The sequence below is a fragment of the Rattus rattus genome, chromosome 5 (genome assembly GCF_011064425.1).
Source record: "Rattus rattus isolate New Zealand chromosome 5, Rrattus_CSIRO_v1, whole genome shotgun sequence".
Classification (NCBI taxonomy): domain Eukaryota; kingdom Metazoa; phylum Chordata; class Mammalia; order Rodentia; family Muridae; genus Rattus; species Rattus rattus.
In genome coordinates this window covers 129,700,169-129,711,172 of record NC_046158.1, presented here as the reverse complement: position 1 = coordinate 129,711,172, position 11,004 = coordinate 129,700,169, and the positions used below count along the sequence as shown (strand labels likewise).

Sequence of the window (11,004 nt, the reverse complement as noted above, 5' to 3'; positions counted from 1 at the left end):
ATTTGTATCCATTTGACCTCCTTTCACTGTCTGATTGCTCTGGCTAGGACTTGAGTAGTATATTGAATATGTAGTGAGAGGTTGGCCTTGTCCAGTTCTGATTTTTAGTGGGATTGCTTCAAGTTTCTCTCCATTTAGTTTAGACTGCCCTCTTAACCAGAGTGCTGGGAGTAGCCATGAGTAAAGTGTCAGCCTTCTTTACTTACTGGTGGATTATGTATTCAGGCCCCTGCCATTTTTGTTAAACCAGAATGAGCCAACCCTGGAAGAAAGTAAACCCCAGTGTAAAGGGTTCTGGGAAACCTTGAGCCAGACCCTGGAAGCAAATCCCCTCCCCCTCCCCTTCCTTATGGGTGTTCCCTCCAACCTCCCCCAGTGTCAAAGTCTTAGCAGGACCCAGCTTCTTCCACTGGTGTTCTAGGATATTCATTTGCAACCTTCAGAGTCAGGGTCAGTCCATGTATATCCAACTCTTTAAAGCACTCAAAACAACAGGTGTGTAAAAACAAACAAACAAACAAGGCACAGAAAAACGTCAGTCACAGTGAATGCTTGTCAAAACCTGTGTGTACAATAAGGGTTGGGATCCATGAAATGCCTTCTCCACACACCCACACGTCTAGGCAGAGGAGCATTAGGGATAGGTCTAAAAATGCAGGATGTGTAAACCTGTCGCCACAGCACTCAGGATCGTGAAAAATATGGAGAGTTACTACTGGCCAGTCTATGTTTCACAAAACCAGCCTGCTTCTAAGAAAGAAAAGGCCATTTATGTCAAGATGGGTAAAATAGGAGAATATGTGGAGGAATGGAAGCCACAAAGGGAGGAAAATATTGGATAGAGGAACCTAAAACAAGATGCTAAAATGATGGAAGATGATGATTTAAAACTAGAAATCAGCCAAGGTATAGCAAGAAGTCAGAGATCTACTGCAGGCAATGAATGTGGTGGTTTACTGTGAATTACCTAGGTTTGGGTCACCTGGGCTACTAGTATAATGAGATGATGTATCAAGAAATAGTGGTGGCATTTTGCAGTGATAGTGGACAATAAAATTTGTTCTGGGGACTGCACCTGAGGCCAACCCTGTGTCACAGATCTCTGTACCCAGATCCCACCAGGAGAGTGTTGGGCTCCCAGGATTGCTGACATACCACTTCTGCTCAAAGGAAACTGCCTGGAACCCTCAGGACACAGGCACCTAAGAGCAATCTGGGATACGATCCTGACAGTTTCCATATGTTCCCTGAGCTGACACAGTACCACAGCTCTCTGTACCCCAATCCGGCCAGGAGAGAGCTGGTCTCTCAGGAGTGCTGACACACAGGCTTATAGGAGTATCAAGCCACTGTCAGAGAGAGCTAGACAAGCTAACACCAGAAATAACTAGATGTGGAGAGGTAAGTACAAGAACTGAAGCAACAGAAAGCGAGGCCACTTGGCATCATCGGAACCCAGTTCTCCCACCACAGCAAGCCCAAGATACCCCAAGACACTGGAAAAGCAAGATTCTGATTTAAAATCACATCTCATGATGACGTTAGAAGACTTTAAGAAAGACATATATAACTCCCTTAAAAAATACAGGACAATACAGGTAAAAAGGTAGAAGCCCTTAAAGAGGAAACACAAAAATTCCTTAAGGAATTACAGAAAAACACAACCAAACAGGTGAAGGAATTGAACAAAACCACCCAGGATCTAAAAATGGAAATTGAAACAATAAAGAAAGCACAAAGGGAGACAACCCCGGAGATAGAACACCTAGGGAAGTGATCAGGAGTCTAGATACAATCATCACCAACAGAATACAAGAGATAGAAGAGAGAATATCAGGGGCAGAAGATGCCATAGAAAACATTGACACAACAATCAAAGAAAGTGCAAAAACACAGAGTGTCCAAGAAATCCGGGATACAATGAGAAAATCAAACCTAAGGATAATAGGTATAGAAGAGAGTGAAGAGTCCCAAATTAAAGGGCCAGTAAAACATCTTCAACAAAATTATAGAAGAAATCTTCCCTATCCTAAAGAAAGAGATGCCCATAGCATACAAGAAGCCTACAGAATTCCAATTAGATTGGACCAGAAAAGAAATTCCTTTCATCCCATAATACTCAAAACACCAAATGCACTAAACAAAGAAAGAATATTAAAAGCAATAAGGGAAAAAGGTCAGGTAACATATAAAGCCGTGTCAGAATTAACCAGATTTCTCAATAGAGACTATGCAAGGTAGAAGATCCTGGGCAAATGTTGTATAGACCCTAAGAAAACACAAATGCCAACCCAGGCTACTATATCCAGGAAAACTCTCAAGTGACATAGAAGGAGAAACCAAGAAATTCCATGACAAAGCTAAATTTACACAATATATTCCCACAAATCCAGCCCTACAAAGGATAATAAATGAAAAACTCCAATACAAGGATGGAAACTAACCCAAAAAAAGATAACCATACAAACATAATTCTATCTTTGACAACAAAAATAGTAAGAATTAATAATCATTAGTCCCTAATATCTCTCAACATCAATAGACTGAATCCAATAAAAAGACATAGACTAACAGACTGCATAAATAAACAGGCTCCAGCATTTTGTTGCATACAGGAAATGCACCTTAGTGACAAAGACAGATACTTCCTCAGAGTAAGAGGGAGGGAATTTTTTTTTCAAAACAAATGGTTCCAACAAACAAGCTGGAATAGCCATTATAATACCAAATAAAATTGAATTTCAACTAAAAGTTATCATAAAAGATAACTCAGGACACTTCATATTCGTCAAAGGAAAAGTCCAAGATTAATTCTTAATTTTGAATATATATGCTCCAAATGCAAGGGCACCAACATTCATAAAAGAAAATTTACTAAAGCTCAAAGCACACATTGCAACTCAAACAATAATAGGGGGTGACTTCAATACCCCACTCTTATCAATGTAGAGATTCGACTCAATTCTTCATAGTATTAGAAAGAGCAATTTGTAAATTCATTTGGAATAACAAAATCCCAGTGTAGCAAAAACTTCTCCACAATTAAAAAACCTCTGAAGAAAATCACCATCCCTAACCTCAAGCTGTATTGCAGACCAATAGTGATAAAAACTGTATGGTATTGGTACGGAGACAGGCAGATAGATCAATGGAATATAGAACTGAGGACAAAAAAATAAACCCACACACCTATGGTCACGTGATCTTTGCCAAAGGAACAAAAACCACCCAGTAGGAAAAGAAATAGCATTTTCAACAAATGGTGTAGAATCATCTGGAGATCAGCATCTAGAAGAATGCAAATAGATCCATTCTTATTGCCTCGTACAAAACTCAAGGACAAGTAGATCAAGGACCTCCACATAAAACCAGATACACTCAAACTAATAGAAAATAAAGTGGGGAAGAGCCTCAAACACATGAGCACAGGGAAAATTTTCCTGAACAGAACACCAATGGCTTATGTTCTAAGATCAAGAATCGACAAATGGGACCTCAAAAAAATTGCAAAGCTTCTGTCAGGCAAAGATCCACTGTCATTAGGACAAAATGGGAACCAAGAGATTGGAGAAAGATCTTTATCTATCCTACATCTGATAGAGGGCTAACATCCAATATATACAAAGAACACAAGAAGATAGACTTCAGAAGAATAAATAACCCTACCAAAAATGGATTATTGAGCTGAACAAAGACTCTCAATTAAGGAATATGGAATACCCAAGAAACACATAAAGAAATGTTCAACAACCTTAGCCATCAGGGGAATGCAAATCAAAAGAACCCTAAGATTCTACCCCACACCTGTCAAAATGACTAAGATCAAAATCTCAGGTTACATCAGATGCTTGCTAGGATATGGAGAAAGAGGAACACTCCTCCATTTTTAATTGGATTGCAAGCTGATGCAACCACTCTTGAAATCAGTCTGGTGGTTCCTCAGAAAATTGAACATAGGACTTCCTGACTCAGCTATACCACTCCTAGGCATATACCCAAAAGATGCTCCAACTTATAACAAGGACAAGTACTCCACTATGTTCATAGTGGCCTCATTGATAATAGCCAGACACTGAAAAGAACCCAGAAGTCCTTCCACAGAGGAAAGGATACTGAAAATATGCTACATTTATGCAATGGAATACTACTCAGCTCTTAAAAACAATGACTCCATGAAATTCACAGGCAAATGAATAGAACTCGAAAATGTCAACCTGAGTGAGGTAACCCAATCACAATACAACACGCAAGATATGCACTCAGTGATAAGTGAATATTAGTCCCAAAGCTTGGAATACCCAAGACACAATTTACATACATTCTGAAGATTAAGAAGAAGAAAGACCAAAGTATGGATGCCTGACATAGCTGTCTTCTGAGAGGCTCTGCCAGAGCCTGACAAACACAGAGGCAGATGCTTGCAGCTAACCACTGAACTGATAATGAGATCCACATTGAAGGAGTTAAGAGACAGGACTGAAGGAGCTGATAGGATTTGCAACCCTGTAAGAACAATAACAATATGAACCAACCATAATTCCTTGAGTTCCCAGGGACTAAACCACCATCCCGAGAGTACACAGGGATGGATCTATGGCTCTAGCTGCATATGTAGAAGAGGATGCCCTTGTCAGGCATCAATTGAAGGAGGGGCCCTTGGTCCTGTCAAGGCTTGGTGCCCCAGTGTAGGGTAATGTCAGAATGAGGAGGTGGGAGGTAGTAGGTGGGTGGAGGTGCACCCTCACAAAAGCAGAGGAAGTGGGGATAGAGAGTTTCTGGAGGGGAAACCAGGAAATGGAATAACATTTGAAATGTAAAAAAAAATATCCAATAACAGGAATAAATGTAAAAACAACTTGAGGTACAGCTGCAGAAGCTGCCAAGGAACTGCACCTCCTTTTCTGCCTCAGCCGGGGACCACAGTGAGGTAACTCAGCAGGAACTGCCAGGGCAATGACACTTACTCTGCAGACTCTGCCTGCCATCAGAGTGAGGTAACACCACAGGGGCTGCCATGGGGGCAGAACGTCCTTTCCACACTCCTGAAGAGCTCCATGACTGTGCCCTAGAACCTAAGTCAATCATCCTGTGGCCTGAAAGGACTTCCCATCCTGAACAATGGACCATGTGTAGGAACAAACCGGGTGAAGCAAGCAGTTAAACCAAAAAACAAACCTGAGTAATCACTGAGCAAGAAAAGTCACCAGATCCTGAGCAGAAAAGCCACCCATCTCTGATCTCCATAAGATCAGGGCACGGAATTCCAGCAATCCTGATCCTGGAAATGCCTACCCTTAGAAATCTCTGCCCACTAGGAATCCAATCTAAGGCTTGACTGCTGTTCAACTTGCTGTTGCTTGTAATTGGTGCAGAGCCCCCACCCCAGATGTTTCCTTCCCCCCCAAATCTTCTATGTGAATTTTACTGTGCTTTTACACATCTGGTTGGAAACACACACACACACACACACACACACACACACACACACACACACACACACACACACACAATGCTTTCCCTTCATAATAGATGGCTTAGGTAAGTTCGTCAATGTGTTCTCCTTTGAAATGGGGATCCTTGTTCTCCTGTATAATTTGTTGTCTTCCATTGTCCTTGCTTTCTTTCTGCTCTGAGCTTCTTCCTTCTTTCCATTCACTGTGTTTGTCTTTGCTTCGTTCTGACTTCCCTGTGCCCTGGAGCCATAGCCAGACTCTTCTTTGTAGGTAACTCTGACTTTTAATCTTAGAATCTCTAGTAGTCAGCTTTGCGAGAAGAAATTTTAATTTGTGTTTCCTGCCAACTATTCTCACTGTAGTTCCTGGTGACTCTGACCAAGAGGACGGAAGTGTGACGATGTCGATAGAACTCAAGGCCAGTTACAAGGAAAGGAACACCCTGGTACTGGATTACTACATCCTGGCACCCTAGATGAAGGTTCTTTGAACAAGGCAAAGTTGCTCTCTACCTTATGACCCAGACTCTGGTAGCCATCAAGATATTGGAAAAGATCACAAGTATAGACTTATTAGTCATCTCTGAGATTGACCTCATGAAATTAGTATATCATAGTCACATAATATAGCTTCTACAGGTCATTGAGACCAGGCACAAAACATACCTTGTGATGAAATATGCAACCCAGGGATCCCTGTGGAACTACATCAACAAGTATGGGCGTCTGCAAGAGGAAGAGGCACGTAGCATATTTAGGGAACTCTGTTTGTCCATGAGCTGTATCCATAGTCAGAATATTGCCCACCCTGACATCAAGGCTGAGAACATCTTATTGGATTGGGAGGGGCATGTGAAACTCACTGACTTTGGTTTATATAAAAGATTGGCCTCTGGGGAAAAGTTTGAGGGCTTTTGTGGCACAGCACAGTACTGTGCTCCTCAAGTGTCCCGTCACACATCATGTGATGTCCTTCCAACTGGCATGTTGAGCCTAGGACTCCTATTATATTAGTTATCGGATTCCTCCCACTCAGAGAAAGATTGCTTTCCAAGATAAATTAAGAAATCCTATCCTGGAGCTGTTGGACCCCATATCACCTCTCCCCAGAGCTTCAAGACCTATTGAAGAGATTAATGAAAATAGACCCCACAATGAGACCATCCATCAAAGATATAATGGCACACCTATGGCTGTGCCATGTTCCAGACACATTGAGTTCCTCAGAGGAAATTCCTAGAGAACCAGAGCCCAACATTGCCTTTGGAATGTTTGTGATTGGATACAACATTCAAGAACTCAGATATACTTTGAGGGAGTGGAAGTATAGTCATGCCATGGCAACTACTTGACTATCAGAAGGGAGTCTACCTAGCAACTGAATCACTATGGAGGCCAGGGTGGTACACTGGACCCTACAAAAGCTTCCAACCTTCCTCTGCCTGCAAGGAGGTTAACCAGGGCCCTGAGCCTTCCTAAATTCTCTTTGCACACTTTCTCTGAGGTGCCTGGAGATGGGGGGAAAGGGTGTAAGAGGAGGCACAGTATGCCTCCCTCCCTTTCTTCAATTAAAAATAGCTTCCTAGAAAACACCTCCCCACTGCAGGGGCTTATGCCTCACTTCGGAAAAGGGACATTCAGGCAGAATGAGGGCAGCATCAATTCCACAATTTCATCATCAAGGAAAGGAAATGCAACAAAAACTACAACAACAACAACAACAATGACATCATCAGGAACCACTTGTTCACATCCTCACAAAAGTCAACCTTTGAAAACACACAAGATGTGGTCAATGAAAGCTCTGAGTCCTCAGAGACAAGTAGCAGCATGTCCTCTTGGGAGTCCAAGACCAGAAGCCCCTTCCCCAGTAAGAAGATACAGGAAGAGAATCCAGGCAAGTAATTCTTAGAAGACGGCACCTCAGCCTCCAGGGAAACAGACCATCAGGAGCAACTATGAAGGCAGTGCCAGGGTATGCCCAGAGTCTCTAATAAGCATGTTGGGCTGGAAGGGCATGAAGGTGATTCCCAAAGCCTTAAGAAGATTGTCTTGCTGCCTCCCAGTGACAAATATCAAAATCATGGCAGCCACTGTAGAGTGCTTCAGAGACACAGGCTAAATCAATTAGCTGGGATGTGATGGGAAAGGATACACTCTCTGGTTCTTTCTTCCATTAAAGTAACCTCAGCATTCACATTGAGGAGTTTGGTGACATTGTATCTATCATGCCAGAGAGAAAATCCCATCCTTTCCCCTCTCCTATGACCAGTCCTCCAAAACTTGAGCTACCTGTAGACAGCAGAAAATAGTGGCCCAATGCTAGGCAAGGATGCTGGAGAAGGTTGGTAAAGGGATCCATGGTGCACTCAGGAAGGATCAGCCTGAGGGCCCATGTCAGCACAGGACCAGCACAGCCAACCATAAGTCCGGCCGATTTCTACTAAGATTTCTTTTCCTTTTCTTTTTCTTTTCCTTTTTCTTTTTCAACACCGTAAACGGCACATGTTTATTAAACACCCAGACACAGGAGGAGGATGCCTGATGCAGGCAGAGGTACCCACCAGCTGCCTCTGCCTAATGCCTGTGGTTATATAAGTCACAGGGACACCTCACAAACTCAGCACCTGAGCTCCATCGGCAGCATGAGAGAGGTAGAAGGTGGCTGTCCCACTGTCCTGCTCCTGTAAGTGATGCTTGACAAGGGGGGCAGCAGAGGCCTCCAGCAATGTGACAGTGCAGCCACCAAAGCCAACGCCTGTCATGCAATTGCCATAAATCCCAGGCACAGAGAGCGAGTCCTCAACTAATTGGTCCAGCTCGGGACAGCTCACGCCATAGACATCCCTGAGTGAATAGTGACTGTCCACCATGAGACCCCAAAGTCCCTGAGTCTCATCAGTTCAGAGCAGTTGCTGCATGGCCTGTTCTCCAGATCTCACCTACTACATGTAAGGGCTGCCAGAAGCCCTCCTTGCTCATCAGCTCCCTTCCTGCTTCAAGCTCCTCCATCCGCACCTCTAGAAGGCTCACCTTGCCCAGGGCCTGGGCCATTTCTTCACATTGGTGTCAATGAATCTGGTACTTGCTGGAGCCCAAGGAATGGCAGACATTGGAGTTCGTGGTGAGCACAGCCAGCTTGGAGTCTGACAGTCACACCACGCTCTTTTCCAGTCAATGAGTAGCAAATAGCCTTTCTGCCCCAGCAGTGCGATGAGTTGGTTCATGATGCTACAGGGCACCCCAGCGAAGCTGTGTTCAGTCCTTTGACTAACCCGGGCCCGGGTTGCTATTGCCAGTGAGTCTGGGCAGAGCTACTGGAGGAAGGTGTATGTGGCGACTTCCAGAGAAGCTGAGCTGGAAAGTCGACTCCCCACCCCAGGGACACTGAGCTGACCTCCACTGCATTGAAACCAGAGAGGGACAAAAGCTGGGTAATACTGAATCACCTTGACATAATTGTCCCACTGTGGGATTCAAGGCTCCAAGGACCACTGGGCTGACGTCAGTGGGAATAGCTGTTGCTGGGGTTCTTCTTCATCTTTGGAAACTGTGAGGAGAGAAAGAAGCCCATCTGCCCGTGGGCTCCAACCAGCAAGTTCACAAGCTCCAGAGCCATGGGCAGTCCCAGGACCTGGTTGTAGTCCCTGTGCTCCTCGTTGTGGTTGACATGGCCAGGCGCCAACACTGCCAGCTCTTGCTCGGCTCCTAACTCGTCCATGAAGGCCCGCCAGGCCTTGGCCAGCAGCTCCACCATCCAGGACAGTCTCCAAACAGCCATGATGCTCACCTGCAGCTGACACACCGCCCGGCGGGAAGCTGGGGTTCTACTAAGATTTATGTCTGTTTCGAGTGCTGTCAGAGACCCTGTGGTCCCTGGAGGATGATAGAAGAGGGTGGAGAGGAGCCTACTGAGGATGCACACAGAAGCAGGGAGGAGAGATCCAGGAATTTCAGGTGGCTGTGTGTTAGTCAGGGGGAAGCTCTGTCCACATCTCAAGCTTAAACAATGTTTTTCCCTGCAGTCTGAAGGATGAATCAGAGGAGAAAGGCTGGGTGGTGGTCCTTCTGCCTGTCCCATATAGGAGCTCCACACTGGGCAGCCGTCAAACAGTAGCTGTGGTCCAGTGCACTGCTCTTCACATCACACAGAGACTTGGAAAAAGCATCCATGGAGCGCTGGTGATTACCAAGGCAACTGAGAATAAACGCCAGACTACAGAGAACCCTCATGCACAGTGAGGATGTCAGCTCAACTGCCTGTCTCCAGGTGTACCTGTGAGCTGAGAAGACAGTGGTCCTGGAGGCAGAGGAAGGAACCCAGAGGAACATGTTCCATGTGTCTGAAAGATATGCATAACCAGGTTTAGGCAGCAACAAAACTGAGAAGCAGTAAAAGTGCATCTGGAATCCCAAGTGAATTCAGATGGGCAGAGACTGCTCAACCCCACAGCTCTGCTGCAGTCCTCCATAGCATCCTGGGTAATGCTAAGACCCTGAGATATATCCAGAGCCTTACAAAGCTACCAGCTCTAGTCTCTGGTTGTGCAGATTACATTCACACTTGAGTCATTTGATGGGTATTCTTCATCTGGTGGGACACACACACACACACACACACACACACACACACAGTGACTCACATACAAACAGACACACGCACAGTGGATAATAACAAGATTCCTTGAAGTGGAAGAATCCTCAACAAACAAAGGTAATTTCATATTGTGAGAGATGCCTTCTTCTGGAAACATTCCTCCAAGTTAGTTTTGTTTAGTCTCCACACCCTTCTGATACATCAACTCCCTATTCTACTGCTTTCTAGAAGTCATGGGAAGCCAGAATGTGCCTCGTTCCCCATTTTGGTGAAGGGTATGCAGCTCTGTGCAAGGTGAGACTTAACTATGATCTGTCATTTGAGGAGATCCAAGATGAGTCTGAAGTGCTTGCCTCTAGAGTCCAGAGAAGTTGCTGGTAAGAAGGATTGCATGGGCAGGGAAATGATGGTAAAATAGATGAGATCCCCTGATGTGACAATGTGGGATTTCCTCTGGGTAGCCCATTGTTATATGCCACACTCCCACCATGTAGAAAGACCCAGAGACCCTCAAATATGTTAAAGAGGAACTGGATTCCTCTATCTCCTTACCCCACTCTATTGAAAACTGGTGGATATTGTTCAGATTTAACATAAAGGTGGTTAATGGCATGCGTATGTCCTTGCTCCCTGTGTAATCTCTGCTGCTGCTGCTGCTGCTGCTGCTGCTGCTGCTGCTGCTGCTGCTGCTGCTGCTGCTTCATTGTTTTTTCCCATTGAAGTCTGGGAAGGGCCAAGAGATTCTGAAGCCATTCAATCAGCATTCAAAAGCCGTGTGCTCATCAAACTACAGAACACACCAGTAACATCGCTCAACACAGAACAAGGCTTGCAGCCAGCCTCACCTGCAGCGATGTGGGAAATGGCCACCTTTTTGAGCACAGAAAACCTGGGTGGAAGAGTACCACCCACAGCAGAGACATCACCTCATGCCTGCAGAAATGCTCAGTTCTCA

General features: G+C 44.7%; 2 pseudogenes; one reads left to right on the top strand and one right to left on the bottom strand.

Moving 5' to 3' along the window:
• Positions 1 to 6,049: 6,049 nt before the first annotated feature.
• Positions 6,050 to 6,692, top strand: LOC116901027 (annotated as a pseudogene).
• A 1,372-nt stretch (positions 6,693 to 8,064) lies between these two features.
• Positions 8,065 to 9,233, bottom strand: LOC116900687 (annotated as a pseudogene).
• Between the last annotated feature and the right edge of the window lie 1,771 nt (positions 9,234 to 11,004).